Genomic DNA, 23866 nt, shown 5'->3' on the forward strand with positions numbered 1-23866 from the left:
ACTTTCACATATTGGTCATTTAGTGCTTTATAAATTTCTTCGCGCGTTTCAGGTATTATTTTAGTTAATGTGCACTGTGGTTTTCGACTGTAAGCTAGAGTAACTCTCTCCCGCAGCAAGAAATCAGAGTGTTACTGTGAGCCTGTCTTCTGCGGATATGGCAGTTCTTAAGTGAGTATTGTGCTTGTGATATGACGAGACACTTCACTGAGCAAAAAATGAAATATCATCCATTCTTAAGAAATTTATGTACTACTTGACGTCATCCACTAGACGCCCACGTAACAAATTTTTTTGAATACTTCTATCGTCTCGTCTTAAAACCCACGGCTTCATCCAGCTACGTTTCTTTTTTCTCTTCCCCGCTTCTCTTCCAAATGTACACACAGTGTTATTGTGGTACATGCAACTGCTGCGGATAATAATAAGTTGCTGTTATCAGCCATCTGGAACTTTGACGAAAAATATGATGACAGTGTAATACACCTTTTTAGCGCCACATCAAATATCTTTGTCAAACAGATTTGACGATTGATCATATCTTTTATCAGATCTTTGTCAAAGAAATATGATAATGTAATACCGGCCTTAAGCAAAGGTTGGTTTTTAACTATTTATAGAGTGTATGTATTGTAATCGTTCTTCCGCAAGAAGTTTGCCTGCCTATATAGCAGGCCATTGTGCATAGGCAAGCGAATGGCTTTGGGGTATTTATTTTACATTTTGTAGTCATGTTTTCAACACTAATTTGACGTAAGCATTGCACTTTTTTGCTTTGTTGATGCATTTTTCAGACTTGGGGAAAATATTGTGACATTTTAAAAGCATCATAGATGTAATATGAGTAATATGAGTCTCTGTTGTTTCTTCCACTACGGTATACCTGTCGAACGTCGAGTGTTTTACCAGCGAAACCATCTGCTGAAGACAAGCAACAGGAGCATAAGAGCAGCAACTGGTTTTATGTCCCGTTTTCGAAGGTTTCCGGAATAGTATGTACCGTAAAACGCATGTTTGAGAACAACATATTACTAATTAAGTAATTCATTAATTACATTGAATAAGCAAATGCCGGCTGCTAACTATTTAAGGAGAATATTCCATAGCGAATGATATACAGCTTCCAAGGAAATTTATCGATGCGATTCCTATTACTGGAAAGCATTTCAACATCCTAATGGCAGTAAACCTGCTGCCTCTTAGTCCCTCCTGCTCCATAACCAGCCCATACCCAACAACCTAAGAAAAGTCGCCCACTTTGCATCATACCACTCTGACAGCTTCACAATCCCTGATGACCCCCACTTTAATTATTCCTTATTTCGGACAACTCACTCTTTACAGATTTCACACAGGTTTCTATCCTGAGCCGTGGAAAACATCTTGAATCTTACCAGTCCTCAAACCTAACAAATCTGTCAATGCCACCTCTTCCTGCCATCCCATCAGCCTCAGTTCAGTGCTTAACAAGGCCTTTTCAGTCCATTCTGTCCCAATGTATCCATAAACGCCTCCACCAACACTCACCTATTGCTATGAATGTGGTTTCAGACCCAACTTCATTTCTGATGTACCTCTCTCCTCTCTTATTCCGCCAAATCTTAAAGGCGGAAAGCCATTTCGACTTGTCACTTTTCATTCGATTCTCATACGCAAAACTGATTAAACTTTAGTTAAAGTCATGTAGGCTGAATAAACCATTTTGATATAAAGTATAAAGTAATACATTGATTGTAGAGGCAATACCATTACTTTTTCTCTTCTGACTTTAATTAACTAGGTGCATGCAGTACTAATAATTACTCTGTGTGATATTTTCGAATTGAGTTGCTGGCGTTTTGGAAAGTGACACATGCAGGATTGGTCGTAATATGGAGAGCTCTCTTTGGCCCTAGAAACAGTGACACATGCAGGATTGGTCGGAATATGGAGAGCTCTCTTTGGCCCTAGAAACAGTGGCAGCTTGTGCAAAATTTTACCGATGTACTACAATGTGATAGCTTATAGCCATGAAGATATGAACTTTAAGCATATAAATTGAAGTGTTGCATATACTTAAATTTTATAATCGATCGTTTAACATTGTGAGAAACAAAAAAACAAAAATTAAAAAAATGATAGCAGCAGGGGACATCGAACACAAGCCGACAAGTTGCCAATCAGTGCGCTTGACCATTTTTTAAAATATCACTATAAATTCAATAAATGTTAATGCAAATACACGTGTTTTTTCATTAATTATCTTTCAAATGTCATTTATATGAAATATGACCAATGCTGGAAAAATATACATTTAAAACGCAAAAGAGAAAAAAGAGCGGGACTCGATCCAGAGATTACGGAACATGAACGCTACCCACACTTTTTATTAGATACGCTAATGGAGGTAGGGGACAAAGTGAGCAGATGTCGCATGTATAAACATATAATTTTTTGAGTCATCATCAATGTTTTGTAAAAGTGTTACAGGTAAGTTCTGAAATCAGTGACCAAGCAACATATCGTATCACTTACTCGTACAAGGGCGACGCATTTATCTATCACAGAATTTGGTAGCACACACATGTCAGGGTGCATCAGCTCATTATAAATCGACACCCGTTGTGGCAAGATCATGTCTGAGCATTCCTGATAAAATTCTAACGTTATCCCATATGGACCTGGGGATTTATGTGGCGCTTCTTTCTCAAGTGCCCCCATCATTTCATCTTCAGTGAGTGATTCCATTAGTGCAGCCATATGCATCTCAATCAGTCTCGTTGGCACCTGTTGCAATTTGTCCACCCCATCCGGTGTTCATCAGTGCATCCCGAAACAGGTGGCAGAAATGCTCCAAAAATCTAGCCGCAATGTCCTTCTGTGTCATCAGCTGACGACCCACTTAGTGATGGGGCACTGTGGCTAATGACTGGCAGTAACATTTGTGTTTTTGCAACACATGATGCTTCAAGGTGCGTTCCCCAGCAATGTTATCTAGACACTTTGCCTGGATAAGGATGCCTCCCAGTCGATGTCCTGTGATTGGTAGGATGTGTGCCGTGACATCATGAACTTCTGCATGACGCGCTGGAGACGGATTCAGAAATGACAACTCACGAAGTATCGTGTATCAATACCCAAGAGTGTCCCTTATCCATTTCACCTTATCCTGACCGTACTGCAAAAAAGCTCTTCGTATCATCAGTTTAGCACATACTAACTACTAGTGAAGCACCTATGCGTAATCTGTAATGTGACGTTAACACATTTCCCATACATCCTCAACTAACTTACGATGTTCGGGGTCTGTCAACAGTGATGAACTGAGCTTCCATGTGCCACTGCTTCTCCACAGATTTCGTTGAGGGGGGATATGGAATACAGGTACGCTAAATGGTCGGTAAACGCAGCAGGCCATCGTCCAACATCGGCACATCCCTTAGGCCAACAGAAACGTATCTGATGTGAATCTTCAGGTTTTGGCGGCGCAAAGAATGTTCCATTAAGTTTCGGGTGTGCAGCTGCAATAAATCTACTTCTTCTTCTAATATTTCGGCTGTATAACGTTCGCCATCTTCAGAGTGAGCAGCAAGACTGCCGCTCCAGTGCTCGCTTCGTCCCTTTATGCTGTTGTACCGCGCGACTGCGCATGCGGCCACAGATGCAAATGCGCCAGAGACGTTGGTCGGCGGCAGAGACGTGCATAATGCGCGAGTTGTATCTATTACTCCGCAGATGATCTTTATTGGCATATCGATATATCATTGTGAGCTGCACTTTGACGATGTCTTTGCGAGTTTATTACAGCAAGTGCCGGATTCCAGGATTTATCACGATTGAAACCACTATCTCTATTAATTATGTTCGTCAAGCGAATTTCAATTGCCTCCTTTACTATCGAGTCCCAAAAGGATGATGTAGTTACCAAGATTTCTAAGGGCATGTAGTTAGACCTTCGACTGAGTAGATTTCGCCAGTTCATCAATGTGCGAAGATGACGGATGCTCAGACCCAGGCAAACAATAGAGACAAAGTCTTCCCGCAGCACTAGTTATCCTGAGTTGTGAAAGAGCGATGCGAGTCTCCAACAAGAGTAGAAACAACGTTGGTGATACATTGTCCAGATCAGCCTAATTGGTATCAGCAAGGGTCTCTACTATGTCAGGGGCTGCACTGGTATGTAGTGCTAACAAACCTTACACAGCAACATTTTCTGCTGCTGAAGGGTTGACGGAAGCCTGAGAGGATGAATCATCACATCGACACATCATCTTTTCACTATCCGAATACACTTTTTCAGCGTCACTGGGTGGTTATAGATTCATGTCAGCAAGTCTACATTGCCAGAGACATAGGTGTCTCAGGATGAGGAGCGGGCAATTCTCCAGAGTCGAGGCGACGCCTCTTGTGATGCTGAGACCGTTTTTTACGCGCCCTGATCTCGACATCCGGCGCTGTTGAATCCTGTAGCTCCTGTTGCACCGAAATTGCCGCAACGTCTGTGGACCCCTCTACTTCAGTTTCCATGCCTTGTGTTGAATGGTCGTCCTCGTGATTCAGCGCCTGCAGTGTCTGGAGTTAGAGTGGAGTAGGAACCATCTCATAGTCATTGTGGCCCGATGCGGTGTTAGTTCCAAAATACGTTCCGACCTTGACGTCACCCCCTACGGAGCATTGACATGTTTGTCAGCGGTAGTGACGTAGGGGCGGCCCGCGCCAGTAAGTCTCGACTGGGTAATTGCACAAGTGTCCTTTTCATAGAGTTAGATCGAGCATGTCCTTCACCATGACATCCAGAGCGTGTCTGGGGTTGGCCATCATAGATAGCAATGGCTCTATAACCGCCCGTAGTTAAATTTGAGGGCAAATCTTTTGTAAGGACAATTCGTGCTCGTCGAACACTGCTGAGCACTGGATATGTGCTAAAAGTTGCACAACATTCAGCTGTATGACTAATTACTCTGCCATAAGACTAGATCGATTCAATTACCAGCGATTCACATGCTACGAAGGGCAACCCGAAGATTGGAATCGTGTGCACGTCGAGGCATACATGAGACACGTCACTAATATGACAATTACAGTATCGACACATTTTTCGAAACGTATGTGCCGCAGCTCTCGGTTCAACAGATAATACACGTGGCTGGCCCGGTCGGTTCTAGGTACTTCAGTCTGAAACCGCTACGGAATCCTGCCTGGGGCATGGGTGTGTGTGATGTCCTTACGTCAGTTACGTTTAAGTAGTTTTAAGTTCTAGGGGACTGATGACCTCAGATGTTAAGTCCCACAGTGCTCAGAGCCATTTGCACCACGCGGGTGGTGTAAACACTGCCTCTTCCTCTAGCGCTTTGGAACTGTGCCGTAAACAGTCCAAGCTGCTCCATTGCTAAAGGCAGGCTGCCCATGAAGCCACGGCACCGTTATGGCAAGTGCTCCACAAAAACTCCTCATACACTACGCTTGCACAATACGGTGCATGCAGTTTCAAAGATAAACACTGACCTGATGCTGCAAGCAAACATAGCACTCACAGAGCTGGAAGGAATGATATTACATCAGAGCATGTGCAGTCGAAAACACACAGCTGCGACCCTTCTCTGAGTTCATCGTAGCGCAGCTGATCTTGATTTCAGCGCTAAACACTAGTTTCTTGTTATTGTGGACACAGAACTTCAAAACCTGTTTTCGTCCATGTTATTTGCATGCCAGCAAAAAATGTGTGTCTGAATTCCTAAGGGACCAAACTGCTGAGGTCATCGGTCCCTAGACTTTCACTCTTATTAAACTAACTTGAACTTACTTATGCTAAAGACAACATACACAACCATGCCCGAGGGAGGACTCGAACCTCCGGCGAGAGGGGCCGCACAATTCGTGACATGGCGCCTCTAACCGCGCAGCCATTCCGCGCGGCATACCAGCACACATTTGAAGAGAAATGTCATAACCGTAGTGCGATGTTTGCAGTGTGCTGTAGAACATCAGCACACGATAACCAGCTACCACTGCCTAGGAAGGCAGCTTTAAAAGAACCGAACGTCGACCTACGAGCAGATACACGCAGTAAGTCATCTCCATTACGCGTGTGACCCGCGTGAACAATGCAGCAAGTCGACAAATGCATTAAGAAGATGATGTCTTGCTGGCTTGACCCCACAGTTTATGGTTTTGGCCTGCTATAGAAATGTTGAAATGCAAGCTTTCTCTGCACAGCGAGGGATTCTATCTCCTTGCAGAAATTTATCGTATAGAGCACAGCAACAGTCAGATAAAGTGTGTTGTCACAAATCAATAACCGCAAATCCACCATTTTTGTCTTCCTTGGTCTTCAAAAAGCATACCACCATGTATGGCATTCTGGTCTTTTCTTTAAGCTCCAAACTTAAGCGCTTCCGATGCACATTATCCGCCCTACTGTATACTTTCTCTGCAACAGCAACAACAACACCAACTCCTGTATCTTCCATCCCACTGCAGGCGTGCCCCAAGGATCTGGCGTAAAGCACCTCCTCCTGCACAACACCTCCAATATCCCAATGACACTGCCTTCCTAGCCCTGTACCTTTCCCTCAGGAAATCCTAACGATCCCTCCAGATCCATCTCGATCAGTTCAGCTCCTAGTGCAACCATCTATTAATCAAAATCAATTTCACCAACACCGAGACAATAATTATGTTACACACCACCCAACAGCTTCTGCCAACCCAACTTTTACCTTTCCATTTATAACTGCCCCATCTACTTAAGCAACACACTGAAATACCTTGGATTAACATTTGATTGCTGACTAACATGGAAGCTCCACCTACTAACCATTCAGCAGAAAACTCACAAAAGTCTAAAATTACTAAAACTACTAAGTGGCCAAACGTAGGGACTGCACCCTTCTACACATATAAACCTATGATCCAACTCATACTCTGCTAAGCAAATGTTCCTCATGTTTCTTCCATTCCTCCCTCTTTGTATTATGCACTATAGATCTTGGAATGCCACGGAGTTCACCTATCCTTTTTTGGGACTGCCTACCCTGCCCTACCGAAATCCTCCACCAACTTACAAATTCACCACCCTTATCTTCCACCTTGGACACCTCCTAATTTCCTAAGTTACTTCCAAACAAGACGCTAACCACCCAGTGGTTTCCCTCCTGTTCTCTAATCCTCATTCTCGACCCCTCCTTTATCACCACATTCCCCTCAATACACCTCCAACTTTCCACAGCGTCTCCCCTTACCCAAGCACGAAACTGGCCTTGCTAGAACTATGAGAATTCACCACGCCTCCCCTTGTCAGGGCTCTTTCCCTCACCACTCCCCGCAGGCTTGTTTTGGAACCCTATTCCTCTCCACTCTTCCAGATCCCTCAACCAAACATCCATCCATAAAAACATTACTATGCAGAATCCCGAATTCTACAAATCCATTGCTACACCTACCCCTGGCACTCTACATAAATTCACCTATTCATTCACCTGTGCGTATATCTGAATCAACAAATTAGCATTTTACCTTTGAATTTACACAACTGACAATCTGTATTTTATTTTGTGATAACTTTAATTTTTCTAATGCCATGTCTATTTTTTACCATGTTTTAAATTTTGTAACAGCTGAGAGCCCACCCCCTACCCATATGGGGCAAGGACGATGAAACAACAACAACGAACAAAAAGTTACTGATGTGACTCATGATCCAGTACATAAACGCTTTTTTGAAGCCTAATGAAAACGTAGTTAATAAACTATCCGTCGTCTTAAACTATTTAAATGCTTTTTTAAGTGTGTAATGGGGTTCTTGGCCAATAATTCAGGTCTTTCGGACATTTTTGAGCACAGCCCACTTAGGACTACATTGTAATTGGCTCTATCATTTTAATGGTGTCTAAAATATTAGGCTCTGGTTCGAGGAGAACTGACACAGGTTGCAGATTATGCAGAATGTTTGTGTGGTGTGACCGTGTGTGTGCATAATTTTAGTGCTACACTGTGACTGACTGGAAGAGGGAGAAAAGGGGAGGGGGGGTTGGCTTTGTTTCATTCTCACATTAGCACAATTAGCCCTAGTTCCATCATATTGGATTTTCAGTTGTTGTTCCTTTTTCCTACTATGCTGCAGTTGGCTCCATGTGGGAGGGATGGAGATGGGAGAGTTGGATAGGAGAGGGGGAGGGGTGAAGGGGGAAGGTGAGTGGTGAGGGGGTGGGAGGGAGATGGGAAGGTATGGGAGGGAACACGACTTGAAGATATTATATGTATGTGGGCGTGGCTCACGACATTGTGCATCGCCCAGCCCCTCTGTGCAGGCAGTCCCACTGCAAAGGTAAAGGCTGGCCAGGACTGGCATAGGTAAACTACTTTTTTGTAATGTTTTGATGTCGAGACTAAATCCCTAAAGTTGCTGACACGTGTTTTATACGCACTGCATATTATATATTGCCATATTGTAATACAAAGACAGCAGTGTTGGAGATCGTTAAACTACTTGCCATTAAAATTGCTACACCAAGAAGAAATGCAGATGAGAAACGGGTGTTCATCGGACAAATATATTATACAAAACTGACATGTGGTTACATTTTCACATAATTTGGGTGCATAGATCCTGAGTAATCAGTACCCAGAACAACCACTTCTGGCCGTAATAACGGCCTTGATACGCCTGGGCATTGAATCAAACTGAGCTTGAATGGCGTGTACGGATACAGTTGCCCATGCAGCTTCAACACGATAGCACAGTTCATCAAGAGTAGTGACTGGCGTATTGTGACGAGCCAGTTGCTCGGCCACCATTGACCAGACGTTTTCAATTAGTGAGAGATCTGGAGAATGTGGTGGCCAGGGCAGCAGTCGAACATTTTCTGTATCCAGAAAGGCCCGTACAGGACGTGCAACATGCGGTCGTGCATTATCCTGCTGAAATGTAGGGTTTCGCAGGGATCGAATGAAGGGTAGAGCCACGGGTCGTAACATATCTGAAATGTAACGTCCACTGTTCAAACTGCCGTCAATGCTAACAAGAGGTGACCTAGACGTGTAACCAATGACACCCCATACCATCATACCGGGTGATACGCCAGTATGGCGATGGCGAATACACGCTTCCAATGTGCGTTCACCGCGATGTCGCCGAACACGGATGCGACGATCACGATGCTGTAAACAGAAGCTGGATTCATTCGGAAAAATGACGTTTTGCCATTCGTGCACCCAGCTTCGTCGTTCAGTACCATCGCAGGCGATCCTGTCTGTGCAGCAGCGTGAAGAGCAAACCACAGCCATGGTCTCCGAGCTGATAGTCCATGCTGCTGCAAACGTCGTCGAACTGTTCGTGAAGATGGTTGTCGTCTTTCAAACGTCCCCATCTGTTGACTCATGAATCGAGACGTGGCTGCACGATCCGTTACAGCCATGCGGATAATATGCCTGTCATCTCGACTGTTAGTGATACGAGGCCGTTGGGATCCAGCACGGCTTTCCTAATTACCCTCCTGAATCCATCGATTCCATATTCAGCTAACAGTCATTGGATCTCGACCAACGCGAGCAGCAATGTCGCGATACGATAAACCGCAATCGCGATATGCTACAAACCGACCTTTGTCAAAGACGGAAACGTGATGGTACGTATTTCTCCCCCTTAAACGAGGCATCACAACATCGTTTCACCAGGCAACGCCGGTCAACTGCTGTTTGTATATAAGAAATCGGTTGGAAACTTTCCTCATGTCAGCATGTTGTAGGTGTCGCCACCGGCGCCAACCTTGTGTGAATACTCTGAAAAGCTAATCATTTGCATATCAAAGCATCTTCTTCCAGTCGGTTAAATTTCGCGTCTGTAACACGTCATATTCGTGGTGTAGCAATTCTAATAGCCAGTAGTGTACAACTTCTACATCAAACCTACGGAGTGTACAATTGGATTTGAACCACATACGTTACAGCGGCGATTTCAACAGCAACTTTAGATCTGCAAATCGTAAAGAAAGGATCAGGAAAACAATCTCTTTTAAAAGGACTTCCCTAAGAGTCTGAAAATGATTCTCGCATCTGGGAACTCAAAAGTAGATAAAAGTCCGTTCAGGGTACCGCCGCAAAGACACCATGGCACGTACAGACTGTAGACGGTGACGTTCAAAGACCGCTTAAACCAATACTACGTTCAGTCGGCTAGTATTAAAACTAAGTTATTACAGTAGTCGGACACGCCTGTATCTGCCAATACACCATGATGACTGCAGTCATTAGCACTGTATGACGCAGGTAGCATTGACCACAAATAGCTGACAGGCACAGAAAACAACAGCCAGTTACCAATGCGGCTTGTTTTCTAGCAACTAACATCCTCCCTTTAAAATCAAACGAAATTAGAAATTCATTCTTGGAATATTTGAATAAGTTTTAATTAACTCCAGAATAGCAGTTACTGTCTACGTAAAAATATTGTGCCACTGAAGCTAAAGTTCTGTTCGATATACAATTAATACGTTGTGAACGGCTCATTATGTAGCAGCATTGTGTTGTAAATTTGCTACTTAATTTGGATGCGGAAATGAGAAAAAAAGAGGAGTACAAGTAGTTATAATAAACGGCAGGAATCATGCAGGTGTATGGGTAATGATGAAACAAATACAAACAGGCAAGGAGATACAGGTACAGTATACGATCGAACCAATTTAGCGCATATCAGCGACATAAATTAATCATGTTTTAAAACATCATGCCAACGGCCTTGCCGCAGTGATAAAACTTGTTCCCGTCTGATCACCTAAGATAAGCGCTGTTGGGTTTGGCTAGTACTTGGATGGATGACCGTCCAGGTATGCCTAGCGCTGTTGGCAAGCGGAGTGTGTTTAGCCCTTGTGAGGTCAGTTGAGAAGCTACTTGACTGAGAAGTAGAGGCTTAAGTCATGAAAACTGACAACGGATGGGAGAGTGGTGTACTGACCACATGCCCCTCCATATCCGCATTCAATGACACCTACGGCTGAGGATGACGCAGAGGTCAGTCGGTACTCGTTGTGCCTTCGAAGGCCTGTTCAGGCGGATTTCAGTTCAGTTCAAGATGTGATACAGATAGAAATCAAGAGGACTCTCCTAGGTATGTGAGGAAAATGCTACAAAAGGGACTTTGCGTTATAATGTACTTATAGAAACTGGAAAAAAGTTTTCAGGAGACAAGAGAAGCTCTTGAGGAGTAAATGTTTCCCACTAAGTTCTATTTCCATCGAGAGTGATATGAATTCCCCACGGAGCTAGGGGCAAAGCAGACGTTTTGAACAGCTATTACGGCGCTATGCTCCAAAACTCTATGAAATCAGGACGAGATGAACCGCAAGTTCTAAAAACTCGACAAAACTGCAAGTTGTAAGAGAAGGAGCACAGAGAAAAAGATTACGTACAATACGCGCACTCTAAGACGACTAACGATGAGATTGCCGACAGGGGGTATTTAAATCGATAGAAGCTGAATGATACTGACCAGTTTTGGCTGATTTCTGGTCCCTGCCGAGTGTAACTAGCAGACAACACTATGTTTAGTGCGTCTGCGACTAAAGATGGAGAAGCGATATGCGAAGCTAACGTTTGTTGAAATGTTGTGTGTACTAAGATATATTCTTATTTATTGACTTCTTGGGCATGCTGAATAAGACGTCATTCTCTGGTTAAAATTGGTAGAGCCCAGTCAATGAGTCAATACCGATCAACGCCTTGGATTTCTATCGTTTCATCTGCCTCTCTCTACAATAAAAAATCAAATAGGAGCAGAAAGCAGGAAAATTTACCATGTAAACGAAAAGTAGTATGCACTACAGACAACTGGTACCTAGAAAGTAAAACGATTGGATAGCTTTTTATACATATTGTGCATTACCTTCTGTGTACAATCGGTCAGATGTGCTAACCTAGTAAATGTAGAAGAAGTCAAACACGGATGAAACAGTGGAAACTTTCCATCAGAGTGATTACACGTATCCAGCGGAGACAGCCTGAGCGAGCTCCAAAAATCAAAGAAAAGCAGAGAGTATCACTCAGTAGCACTCATAAAGCAAACATAAGCGGTTTCCCAAGAGATTACGTGATAACCAAATTAAAAGGTGAGGCATCCTTCCTGGTCTCGGGAAATAGGATTACGTGGTAGACGTGTACTACACAGCTAGCTCTGACCGTGCATTCTTTAAATATTACTGATCCAAAGTCAAGCAAACAAACAAAACAAATATTTTGCACCAGGAAAGGACTACTCAGACAGAAAGGTAAGAAGCTCTGAGGAACATTTCATGAAGTTCTTGCATATTTTAGAGATCTATTTCAAACGGATTGTGATGAAGTATGTAAGATCCAGAATCCATGTGCTGAGAAGGTCAAGTTTCTTGGGGACAGTCCTGATAAAGAGGCATAACTCCAATCGTGATGGCAAGGCGTAAGTCATAACGCATTCGACTCTCACGCACAGTGGTTAGTACACTGGACTCGCATTCAGGAGGACGACGGTTCAATCCCGCCTCCGGCCATCCTGATTTAGGTTTTCCGTGATTTCCCTAAATCGCTTCAGGCAAATGCCGGGATGGTTCCTTTGAAAGGGCACGGCCGATTTCCTTCCCCATCCTTCCCTCACCCGAGCTTGCGCTCCACCTCTAATGACCTCATTGTCGACGGGACGTTAAACACTAATCTCCTCCTTCTCCTCTCACGCAAGCCAGAACGTAGCGATCACGGCCCACGGAGAGAGACAGGAAACTGCTCCGAAGCCATTATGAGCTCCCGTTCCGTAGAAGTTATGTAGAACGAGGCTATCGCTGCTGTAAGATGTTATATCATATTATATGCAGGGAGGATGTCTCCTAGAGAATTTGGTGGACGGAATCGGTCATTTTGTTGCCCGGAAAGTGTCGTAGGGGTTTAGCCACTTCAATTGCTAATACAGTTCTAGATGTTTAGGATACTTAACTTTTCTATGGTACTGGTGGTTGAGCTACGTAAATATGGATGAAATTACTTTACGAAATATAGCAACCAGGCGCTTTTCATACGCCTTTTATTTACGCCTTTGCACGTTTCCGGTGTTCGTCCATCTTCACTCGGCGGAAGATGTGTACACCTTCATCAAGTTTATGTAGCCTGCTTTCTCAAAGCAGCTACTGACTTGTATTCTGTATCTTGTAATTCTTTGTTTCGCATTTCAATCCGTAGTAACTACAATTTTATAATTCATTTGTGTAGTGATGTAGCGCAGCATTCGCCGTGAGCCCAACTTAAACAAGTAAGTAGACCATTTTTCTACAAGGCTTCGCCATAACAACATGCTGTTGCCGTACTGTCGTGTCACCGAAAACTCTATCAAAGGCTTCATTTTCGTTACGATTTTGTTGGTCAGGACCTAGTTCACGAATGGTTCTGCAGCTGTCCAGAAACGTTCAGCACTTTGAATACGCTAAATATATACGTGATGACATAAAGAGCAACTTATATAAAGTCTCAGCGAAGACATAAAGAGCGACTCACACCCAATCTCAGGTTTTGAACCAGAAAGAAAGAAAGAAGAAACAGTGACATGAGATACTCCATTCAGTCGAAACGTAGGATGTGGAACAGTACCTGTCTCATGAGGCCGAGTAAATCAGGTTTGTCACTAAAAAAAAAAAAAAAAAAAAAAAAAAAAAAAAAAAAAAAATGGAAGCACCAGGGATCAAAGGCCAAGTTCTCTGTATGGCTTTCACGCACCCTGATTGGCCTTAGCCCCTCTAGGAAACCATGACATTTTAGAATCATATAAACAAAAGTTTTCGTACTGTGCGTAGCTCTATTGGAATTGCCGTTCTAAGCTGATGAAACAATTGTCAGAGTTCATATGATCAACTATAAGTTAGTATTTCACCAAATAGGAATCAAAGAGTTATAGATCACACTCATACCAAAATAAATAAAAGTTTTCGTACTGTGCGTAGCTCTATTGGAGTTGCCGTTCTAAGCTGATGAAACAATTGTCAGAGTTCATATGATCAACTATAAGTTAGTATTTCACCAAATAGGAATCAAAGAGTGATAGATCACACTCATACCAGACGATACTGTCCACGTACCCTTGCTTGCACCCAATGATTTTTTGATCAAGATCTATTTAAATCTGTGACATTAGCTACTGAAAATGTGATTACGTAGAATCTGTGTGATAGCTACTGCAAGTCACTTTGTAAAGGAACTTCTTTTTTATATACACTTGAAGCTAGCAGTTGCAGCGGGAGTTGCGGGATGCCTAGAGTAATAGTTTTTGTGTACATTTTCAACTTATATGAACTCGAAGCAAAATTTTAACAGAAATCTGAAAATATATTCGGTGTCACTGGTCTTGTCCCCGTTTATCGTACAGACGTAAATGCTGTCAATCTACACGTCGCTAGGCAAACGTTATTTTACTGCAGTGTGTGTAAGTAAAAATCTGCGTGCTATGTTGCTGATTAATACTGTATGAAGCTATTCAGACCAAAAATTTGGCAGTGGAATCTGATCGAAAAAACGGATAAATCACTGGTTGCTAGCAATAAACAACGTACTTTAATTGATAACCACTACTGCTTCATACACTGAAAATATTTGGAGTATAGCAGACGAGAGAATGTAGTGAGATTTCACTGTTCCTCCTTCTCTACTTGTAGTAATTCTATGACTAAATATTTTGATTTTACTTACTTAAATCGCCAAAAGGCTGCACTGTATTTTAGCACCCACACAATGAGACACATCCTGAAAAATATAAAGGTAGACAGTAAAGTCGACTTCACAGGCAATGACGCGTGTCTATTGCGTCATAGAATTAAACTTTAATACAAGGAAACCGAAAATGACTAGATATGAGTGCCGGCCGGGGTGGCCGAGCGGTTATAGGCGCTACAGTCTGGAACCGCGCGCCCGCTACGGTCGCAGGTTCGAATCCTGCCTCGGGCATGGATGTGTGTGATGTCCTTAGGTTAGTTAGGCTTAAGTAGTTCTAAGTTCTAGGGGACTGATGACCTCAGAAATTAAGTTTCATAGTTCAAATGGTTCAAATGGCTCTGAGCACTATGGAACTTAACTGCTGTGGTCATCAGTCCCCTAGAACTTAGAACTACTTAAGCCTAACTAACCTAAGGACATCACACACATCCATGCCCGAGGCAGGACTCGAACCTGCGACCGCAGCAGTCGCGCGTTAAGTTTCATAGTGCTCAGAGCCATTTTGAACTACATATGAGTACTGGAGAGTACTTGAGGCAAAAACCAGAAAAAGTGGTTGCCAAGCAATAACTAATTCACTTAAAAAACTGCAGACTGCTGGCAAATCACCTCACCTCATTATTCTTCCTATAGCACGATGGTCAACATAAAACGATTCAACATCCGAAGCAGGGAAAACTGGAAGTCTGAAATGTTGTACTATCGAAGAACATCAAAAATTGTTGGACAAACAAAGTACGAAATAAAGAGGTGGTAAACAGAATAACTGAGGAAAGAAATCTATGGAACACCCTTACCACAAGAAGAGGTAGGCTAGTGGAATAACTGCTACAACGTACAGGAATAGTTAACTCTCTGCCGGAAGAAGTAGTAGAGGATAAAAATAGTAGAGGCAGACAAAGATACGCAAAATAGCTCATAGTTGGTGCCGTATTAGGCATAGATTAGCAAAAGATAGTAAAACATGAAGGACAGCATCAGACTAGTAGAAAGGCCGATGGATGACTAAAACTAAGAACTAAGTGCGATTTAATATGCTGTTGTGTATAAATTTTTTCGACGGAAAAGAACCACTTCTCGTAGAAATGTGGCCATGTGCATACATTTCCGGCCTCGCATCAAAAGACTTACGCTTATTTCGAGGGTTGAAGAATAATATTAAAATGCTTTTGCGCGCGGAGATGCTCTTGTAGATCTTAAAGTGGCTAAGAGAGTAGGCGCAATGCCTGTACGATTTTGGAATAAAACAGGTTATACCCTATCTCACTGAACTTATGGTAGTAGCAACGATTGTGTGACGAACACATACATATAAAACGTAGAAGAATATTTCTGGAACATTTTACATCATTATTACTTTTACTTTCCAAATAAATATATTTATATTGTAACACATTTCAGACGCTTATCGTTGATGAAATATGTAGTAGATTTGCACACTCGACTGGGTTGTAAAAATACATCGTACTTAACTCCATCAATAAGTTTTCCAGATGCGTTACATATTAGTATTTTGTCACGGCATTTCGGGTAGCAACTCTTCATTTTTGTTACTTTTACGTACAATTAAAGAAATAAATGTCTTCCTCCCATTTCGACTGTAGGTCGCAAGAATTTATAATACAATGGTTATTACTTTAAGAAATGTTTGAACTGTATTGTTTTCCTGCTTAACGATTATAATACTTCAGGAATTTGTCGCTATAAAGCAAATATCACCTCCACAAACAATAAAATTTCTGTGTGTCCATAACTCAACAGATGATATGAATTACACAGCTTCTTGCTCGCAGATACCTCGGACGTAAAAGAATATTCTACACCTCATCTTCCTCACGCTGTTTTGTCGTTTAAACAATTCCCATTTGTGGAATTTCCTTATTTCATATACAGAGACTTCTTGTTAAGGGTCGGTCTAAATGCACAGAAGTGAGAGGTGGTCGACGTTGTTTACTGACCATGGCCCCTAGCTATACCGCCGCCCCTGAGTAATTGGAACGGCAAACGAAGTAGGCAGTGGGCGGCGGAGTCTGACACCTTCCCCTTTATGACATCGCCGACGCCTGCTGTTCGGCCACTTCGTCACAGTAAAACGAAAGAAAAAGAAGCGCACCCTTCCTGCCTGCTATTTAAAATACTCTTCTAGGAACTGAAAGGAAAATCTTTGACCTGGCATCTTCAGTTCATCAAATTGTTCCTTGCCCAGGTTAGGGAATAAGTCAACTCGAGAACATAACATCATGCATTTCACTTTTCATCCTGTTTAAGGCCTTAATCATACACTCAGCGACAAAACGTAAATCAATAGTTCTTAAAGTTACATACTGTCAAAACTTTAGATCATGGCTGAGAGTAGCTCTTGAGTTTTGGGTGACGGTAGAAATTCTGGTATTGTTGTAGTAAGTCAAAATTATACGTTAAATTGCTGTTACTGAATTAAAAAATATGAACACATCCTTTTCCATTGTTTCTAGTTTTGTCTGATGTGTACAGAAAATGTTAGTTCGCAGACAAAATAGGAAAAGAAGAAATGAACCGATGACAATCACGTGTGCAATGAAGATACCCCTCTAAGTGAAGTACTGGACCTTTACCACGCGCTAGCCTAGTAAATGACTTCCAGCCCTGTAAGTAATTGCGAGTTTCGGCAATGTCATCCAGTCAAAGTTTACCGCACGTCTCAGAATCGTTCAAAAGCCATAGTATTAATGCCAGAAAAAATTTATTTGCGAGTCTTCGCCAGAAACTGAGAATTGGTTGTTAAAAGCCAGAATGAATTTTCAGCCTGTGCGCAGTTTTGTAACTTCCTGGCAGACTAACACTGTGTTCCCGGCCGGGGGTCGAACCTAGGACCTTTACCTTTCGAGGGTAAATGCTCTGCCGTGAGCTATCCAAGCACAACTCATGATGCGCCCTCCAAGCTTTACTGTCACCAGTATCTCATCTCCTACTCTTCAAAACTTCCCAAAAGTGACCAAAGTTCCCAAGCATAGCTTGCGCGACTAACACTCTTGGAAGACAGTATATTGCGGTAACAAAACTGGTCATAGCTTAGGGCGTTGTTTCCAGAATGAATTTTCACTCTGCAACGGAGTGTGCGCTGATTAAAAATTTCCTGCCTCTACAATATCTACGTCTCATTACTGACAGTCCAAATTGGCAATAGATATCTACTGCAATCATATGTTTCTGGTACGTGGAAATCATCAATTATAAAACTCTATGTAATTTAAAAGCTCAGTTTTCTTTCTGAAATTATAATTAAATCGACACCCTAGCTGCAAACAGGTGATGATATACATCATTGGGGCATGTGCCCTTGGTAGCTCAGATGGATAGAGCGTCTGCCACGTAAGCAGGAGATCCCGGTTTTGAGTCCCGGTCGGGGCACACATTTTCAACATGTCCCGAATGATGTATATCAAAGCCAGGTTGCAGCTAGGGTGTCTATTTAATTATGATTTCATTGTGGAGAAGCTGCATGGTCATCACTAGTATCTGTTCTTTTGGGAAGAGATAGTACTTTCATATATAGTTTTCTTTTTCTTTCTTTTCTTGTTTATGGAGCCGCTGTACCCATATGTCCTTAGTGCAAAATTTATGAAGTGTTTCTACGTGTTCATTGATATAAAGTGTATAGTTTTCTGTTCGATGGACCATCATAATTGTCATATTTTAGTCTTATTCAAACTGATTATGGGCCCTGCTTTTAAACTTGATATATTGAAGTTTATCTGCACTAAAGGAAAACAGTACTAAGGCATTAGAAGAACGAAGGTGCTTTATACAGTGTGGTTTTGTATCTTTACTAGAGCTTCTAGCTGGTTTAGAGGGAACTTCGAAGGTAAAGTTTTTTCATAAGGAATCTGTTTTCGGAAATAGAGCGTTTGGATACAAAATAATTTTGAAAATCGGATTTCTTTACAATCGGTACGCGCACATACTGAGAAGAGGGTCTCGTCATCAGTCCCCTAACGTAATATGCCTCTGTTTACATCACTACTTCAGCGTTCCGTTCACCTCTTAGTCCACCACTGAGCAGTAAGGACGACCAAGATAGTAAAGGATGGCAAAGAGATGTTGATAATTGTCGGTGAAGCCGGACGTAATGTTAGAGCTGTACGACACATGCCTCGAGAACGTTTTCTGGATCGATTCAGCACAGCACAAATTATTTCGTCCAACTATGACAACAGCTGCGTGAAACTGATATGTACGCAACAAGGAGGGTTGTCGACCATGAGGATAAAAGCATGCGTCGCAGATAAGCCTTGTGCAGCGAACAGCAGATCACACCGGTTACAGCTCATTGTCTCCGCTGTGTGCGTACGATGAAGAGGGAGGTTAGAAAGTGATTTGATCTTCAAACGTATTTTACATTTAAAAGGTACATTTTCCACATTTCTGGACATGAATCACTTACGAAAACTTTATCTGTTAAGTAACATCTACAAATACTAGACTCCTGCAACAGAAATTGTGAAGCACCCTACATATGTTCCATTACCCCGTATTACTTCTTCGTTGTCACAGTTTACATATTTTGTAACTTACTCTACGGCTGCTACGACTAAGTTTGGGAATACGAAAAAATCTTGTTTGATTCCGCTTTCCATTCTTAATTTCTCAGTACCCCGGTGAAGTCTAACAGAAGTTGTAACAACGACATATATATTCTCGAATATCGTTACTTGAACCAACATCTAATCTCTCAAAGAATGTACAGATTTGGTTAAAATGAGTTAACCTTCTTACTTCTACAGACAAAGGTGTGAATTATAATCATTGCATCATTTTACAATTTCGTTCACGATTTGCAAATGGTCTCTTGTGCTATGTCTACTCTGCATTATATAGATACTTCGCAAGCCATTTCACATAGCGTCCTAGAAGGTCCTTCGAGTGGCACATTACATGCCCCCTTTCGTGATGTTCTTGTTATATTCTTTTTTTCTATCAATCTCACTTGGTTAAGATCCCAGAGTGAAGAACAGTAGACAAGTATCGGTCGAACGAGAGTCTACAGTACCTCATTAGCGGATGAATTACATTTCCTGTGAATTATTCCAATGAAACCCAATCTCGCATTTGCCTCACCTAAGATCCTTATCTAAGACTAGTTTGTACTTCAAATTTAAATCGCTTCACACTCGCACTCCTAGATCATCATAATGGATACACTGTTTCAGTGAATATTTGACAAGATTTAATCAAAACATAATGGGTCTCTAATTTATGCGCAATATGTTACATCTGACAATCTCTGAAAGAAGCGTATATCCTCTGCAGGCTCTCTTGCATTTCGTTACACTGTTACTTGCTGCTTACAAGTGGAGAGAAAACCTTATCCAGTAATTTGAGAATTCGCATTGTCATAATCGACAGAAGAGGTGAATTTTTCGATGTTTAGTTTTCGTCAGTCACCGTGTTATAAAGTTACAGTTCCCAATAGACCACATCCAAATATTATGTCACGTTTAAGATCGACAGGGATTACTAGGGAATACTCTGCAATGCATGCAGTGCAAGAGCAGATTATTTTCATGTTGAATATAACGAAGCCATGTGGCAACAAACGGAGTCTTCTACTGAATGACCTGATGCCATAAAGATAAATGAAAACCAGTAGCTGGTTCTCAGTAATGATATCAATCGAACTATCAGTTTTTAGAATGTACTGGAGTAACGGTTAACATCCAGAGTCGTTTGTAACTACACTCGTGGAAATTGAAATAAGAACACCGTGAATTCATTGTCCCAGGAAGGGGAAACTTTATTGACACATTCCTGGGGTCAGATACATCACATGATCGTACTGACAGAACCACAGGCACATAGACACAGGCAACAGAGCATGCACAATGTCGGCACTAGTACAATGTATGTCCACCTTTCGCAGCAATGCAGGCTGCTATTCTCCCATGGAGACGATCGTAGAGATGGTGGATGTAGTCCTGTGGAACGGCTTGCCACGCCATTTCCACCTGGCGCCTCAGTTGGACCAGCGTTCGTGCTGGACGTGCAGACCTCGTGAGACGACGCTTCATCCATTCCCAAACATGCTCAATGGGGGACAGATCCAGAGATCTTGCTGGCCAAGGTAGTTGACTTACACCTTCTAGAGCACGTTGGGTGGCACGGAATAAATGCGGACATGCATTGTCCTGTTGGAACAGCAAGTTCCCTTGCCGGTCTAGGAATGGTAGAACGATGGGTTCGATGACGGTTTGGATGTACCGTGCACTATTCAGTGTCCCCTCGACGATCACCAGAGGTGTACGGCCAGTGTAGGAGATCGCTCCCCACACCATGATGGCGGGTGTTGGCCCTGTGTGCCTCGGTCGTATGCAGTCCTGATTGTGGCGCTCACCTGCACGGCGCCAAACACGCATACGACCATCATTGGCACCAAGGCAGAAGCGACTCTCATCGCTGAAGACGACACGTCTCCATTCGTCCCTCCATTCACGCCTGTCGCGACACCACTGGAGGCGGGCTGCACGATGTTGGGGCGTGAGCGGAAGACGGCCTAACGGTGTGCGGGACCGTAGCCCAGCTTCATGGAGACGGTTGCGAATGGACCTCGCCGATACCCCAGGAGCAACAGTGTCCCTAATTTGCTGGGAAGTGGCGGTGCGGCCCCCTACGGCACTGCGTAGGATCCTACGGTCTTGGCGTGCATCCGTGCGTCGCTGCGGTCCGGTCCCAGGTCGACGGGCACGTGCACCTTCCGCCGACCACTGGCGACAACATCGATGTACTGTGGAGACCTCACGCCCCACGTATTGAGCAATTCGGCGGTACGTCCACCCGGCCTCCCGCATGCCCACTATACGCCCTCGCTCAAAGTCCGTCAACTTCACATACGGTTCACGTCCACGCTGTCGCGGCATGCTACCAGTGTTAAAGACTGCGATGGAGCTCCGTATGCCACGGCAAACTGGCTGACACTGACGGCGGCGGTGCACAAATGCTGCGCAGCTAGCGCCATTCGATGGCCAACTCCGCGGTTCCTGGTGTGTCCGCTGTGCCGTGCGTGTGATCATTGCTTGTACAGCCCTCTCGCAGTGTCCGGAGCAAGTATGGTGGGTCTGACACACCGGTGTCAATGTGTTCTTTTTCCATTTCCAGGAGAGTATTTGGAGCGTTCGCAGAAAAAAACTACATATAATAGACGCAGACACCCATCATGACCAGCGTAAAGTATTTTTAGAAAGGTTGAGATTGTGAGAGCAGTACGGACTGCCAGTCCGATTTAATAAGATTCTGCAGTTTGTCTGTGAAGACTGTAGCTAGACGTACCTCCTGAACGGGAAAGGAAGATGTAACGTCAGCTGAGCATCGAACATCTAACGAAACCGAAACACACAAAGATTATTGAAATGTAATATCGTGCGTGGAACTCATTAGCCTGCAACACAGTGACTCATAATTACCAATTAGTTAATTCTGAAATGTTGATGTAATTCCTTGCTTATATACGTACTTTGTTAGTTTTGAAAATAGTTACTACTTAAAAAACTATATTCTATTTACGAAGAACTAACTGCAAATGATATTGTAAGACTTTGTGGCAGAAGCGATGGCAAGGTCAGGGGAATTTGTATTGCATAAAATCCAAAGAATATGCTTCGAGTATGGCAGCAATATCGTTGTCCACCAGCGCGCGCATGAAACAGGTAGAGAGAGATGCAAGTTGTCGGTGTCGAAGTACTGACACAATGTGACGGTACTCAAGGGCGTAATGGAATGTCTATAGTGGAAATGGTGTTTTAGGTTTGGCAAGGCATGGAAATGGATGAGCGAGCATATGTCTGGTCATAGTACACAGTATGCAAGAAGAATTTGTAATTAATGTGTTAGAAGAGGAGTTCCGAGCTACTAAAAGTTGGGACTTAACAACTGAGTTCATCAGTCCCATAGACTTAGAACTACTTAAGCCTAACTAACGTAAGGACATCACACACATCCACGCCCGAGGCAGGATTCGAACCTGCGACCGTAGCAGCAGCGCGGTTCCGGACTGAAGCGCCTAGAATCGCTCGGCCACAGCGGCCGGCTTCAACATGTAAACGTTACTACAAATATTCGGATTAAGGTTATGACAAGTTCCATGTGGATGCCTCATTGACGATGATTTGGCGCAAACGAGTAGCGATATTTTGCATGACCCACCGAAGTGTCTGGGCCAACAATGTGCTCCTCCAGGACATCAAACACTCTCCTGCTTCGATGACGTCGAGCTCCGTCTTGCATGAACCACAAATCAGGGTCACTTTGTATAGTGGGGATGAAATCCTCTTCCAAAACCTTCACGTACCTTTCGATAATCACCATGCCATCAAGAATATCGCACTGATTTTTCCGTGACTGGACACTGCACACAACACAGTCACTCATTGAGGGTGAAGAAATTTCTCGATCGCGAAGTGCGGATTCTCAGTCCCCCAAATGCGCCAATTTTGCTTATTGACGAAGCCATCCAAATGAAAGTGGGTTTCTTCGCTAAACCAAAACATACAGCACATTCTAACTCCCATCATGCTCCGCCGTCAACCGCGCCGTTTGAACGCCGTACGTAAACCGTTCAGAAGTTATGACGATTTTATTTCACATAGTTCAATCATTGTCACCTTGTAAGTAACGTAAATGCATTTTAGCATTTGTGGCTTTTCCATTTCAACCTGCGCACGCACGTTTGCCGATGTCTTTACCTACACAAGTGTAACTATTTACGTAATTGCAATTTCAATGCCGTAGTTAATAATTGTCAGTTTTTGTTCACTTACGGGCTGATGACTGTAATTTATTATACCGCAATCAAATTTCATACAGTTTCAGTTACATATTCAAAACTTTTACAAACTATAGTGAATTATTTAATTCGTTAAGAATTTTTTTTTTTCAAATATTGTCATACAAGGTAAGTATCTGTGCGGAAGCAATCAAGTTATAATTTCGCGTGTGTTCTTTTGATTAGAACTATTCTTCGTAATCGATGTCTTTTCCGTAAAACATAGGTAAATGAAATGTCATTAATATACCGAAAAGTGGAGGCATGTACCCAAGAGTACCTTAAAAGCGTGGATCAGAAAAAGACGCCTTCATATATTTATAAATAGTATAATTAAAATATACAAGTAAGCTGTGGATACCTAAAGGAATTAAA

At 42.8% G+C, this 23866-nt stretch overlaps 1 long non-coding RNA gene and 1 pseudogene across 1 annotated transcript in view; one reads left to right on the forward strand and one right to left on the reverse strand.

Annotated features, from left to right (window-relative positions):
- The window catches only part of LOC126276017 (uncharacterized), a 950687-nt gene that overhangs the window by 607941 nt on the left and 318880 nt on the right, over nucleotides 1–23866 (reverse strand). Inside the window, exon 2 of the long non-coding RNA XR_007550601.1 lies at nucleotides 14674–14727. This is a non-coding gene — a long non-coding RNA (uncharacterized LOC126276017). The remainder of the gene's footprint in view (nucleotides 1–14673; nucleotides 14728–23866) is intronic.
- LOC126289819 (5S ribosomal RNA) lies at nucleotides 10705–10823 on the forward strand (annotated as a pseudogene).

This window comes from Schistocerca gregaria, chromosome 1 (assembly GCF_023897955.1).
Source record: "Schistocerca gregaria isolate iqSchGreg1 chromosome 1, iqSchGreg1.2, whole genome shotgun sequence".
In the NCBI taxonomy this organism is placed as follows: Eukaryota; Metazoa; Arthropoda; class Insecta; order Orthoptera; family Acrididae; genus Schistocerca; species Schistocerca gregaria.